Here is a 1,814-nt window from a genome sequence, read left to right as displayed (position 1 = left end):
TCTGTGGGGTCTTTTTTATAACAGCACTAACCCCATTCACAAGGGCTATTCCTTTATGACCTCAGCAATTCATAAAGGCCCTACCTCCTACTACCATCACATTGTGTACTAAGAGTTCAACATACAAATTTCAAGGGGGACACAAACATTCAGGCCACAGCAACATGTTACCATAATCTTTATCATTTCCTCAAAACAAGTATCCTTTCTGTCCTAAATTGCTTTTCACTTAAAAAATTTTTTTTGGAAGTTACAGGGAAATGATGGAATGATGGTTCTTTACCCATTGTATACAAGGGTTCTAAAAAAATCTAAGTAATTTCCTTTTTCGGAGGTTATGGATTGGGTTTGAGGAACTTTGCATTGCCTGTATAAATTGCAAAATAAAATAGTAGTATAGACCTTTGGCTCTCAGAGCAGCACCATGGTCATTGGCAAGAACAAACATCTTACAAAAGGCATCAAAGAAGGAGCCAAGAAGAAAGTAGTTGGTCCACTTTCTAAAACGTACTGGTATGATGTAAAAGCACTAATTACCTATGTTCAATGTGAGTAATGTTGGAAAAACTTTAGTCTCAAGGACTCAAGGAACCAAAATTGCATCTGATGACCTCAAGGGTAGTGTTTTTGAAGTGAACCTTGCTGAGTTTCAGAATGATAAATCTGCACCTAGAAAATTCAGGCTAATTACTGAGGATATTCTGGGCAAAAACTGTGTGACCAACTTCTATGACATGAATCTTACCAGTGACAAAACGTGCTCTATGATCTAAAAATGGCAGACCATTATTGAAGTTTATATTGAGATCAAGAGTACTGATGGTTATTTAATTCATCTTGTCTCTGTTGGTTTTACTAAAAAAACATATGGCTACCAGATTCAGAAGACCTCTCAAGCTCAGGACCACAGGTCCCCCAAATCTGGAAAAAGATTATGGAAATCATGACCCAAAAGTTGTAGACAAATGACTTGAAAGAAGTCATCCCTACAGGGAATGCGGTTACTAACAGGCTGCAGACTGGTACCAGTCCGCAGCGGGGGGGTTGAGGACCTCTGCTTTAGTTCGTGCTCTTTCCCATACAGTTTAGAATCAGCTTGTCAAGAAATTCCTCCCTACCTAGTGAGACTTTCTCCTATATTGACCCCTAAAAATTCTACAGCTTTTCCTTTTACATTTTTAAACTATATCTAATTTTTTATATACTGTGAGAAAGTACATTTGTTTTCTTGCAGTTCAAATGTGTGTGTATGTGTGCCCATGTGCTTTGTGTGTGTGCATACATATTTTGAGGGCTTCTTTATGTTCTAATTGTCAATGAGGTTATGCTCTTCTTTAGGTCAGTGGTCCCCAACTGTTTGGCACCAGGGACCAGTTTCGTGGAAGACAAATTTTCCATGGACAGGTGTGGGGGCAGGGGACTGGAGCAATGAGGAGCAATGGGGAGCAGCCTGGGGGTTGGGGACCCCTGCTTTAGGTTGTGCTCTTTCCCGTACAATTTAGAATCAGGTTGTCAATTTCCATAAAATATCTTTTGAAATTTGCATTAGAATTACATTTATTCCATAGCCCTATTTACATCCTTATGATCCATCTCTACATTTATTTAGTTATTTAAAAATCTTTCAGTATAATGCTATAAACATTTTACTGAAAGTTCTGTAACAACTTTTGTTGGATTTATTCCTGATCATTTTATAGTTTAAATCCTATTCATGGTACGTAACTGTGAAATTATATTTTATGTTGTTGCTCTTTGTAAAAATGTAATTGATTTTCATAGAGTGTGATATCTGCAATCTTAATAAACTTACT

The 1,814-nt window shown here is 37.3% G+C and overlaps 1 pseudogene; it reads left to right on the top strand.

Annotated features, from left to right (window-relative positions):
- The first annotated feature begins 424 nt into the window (after positions 1-424).
- LOC131767823 (small ribosomal subunit protein eS1-like) lies at positions 425-1,048 on the top strand (annotated as a pseudogene).
- The last annotated feature ends 766 nt before the right edge of the window (positions 1,049-1,814 follow it).

The sequence above is a fragment of the Kogia breviceps genome, chromosome 13 (assembly GCF_026419965.1).
Source record: "Kogia breviceps isolate mKogBre1 chromosome 13, mKogBre1 haplotype 1, whole genome shotgun sequence".
NCBI classification, from domain to species: domain Eukaryota; kingdom Metazoa; phylum Chordata; class Mammalia; order Artiodactyla; family Physeteridae; genus Kogia; species Kogia breviceps.
Note: the sequence above shows the minus strand (reverse complement) of the source record. Positions and strands in the feature narration are given on the sequence as shown.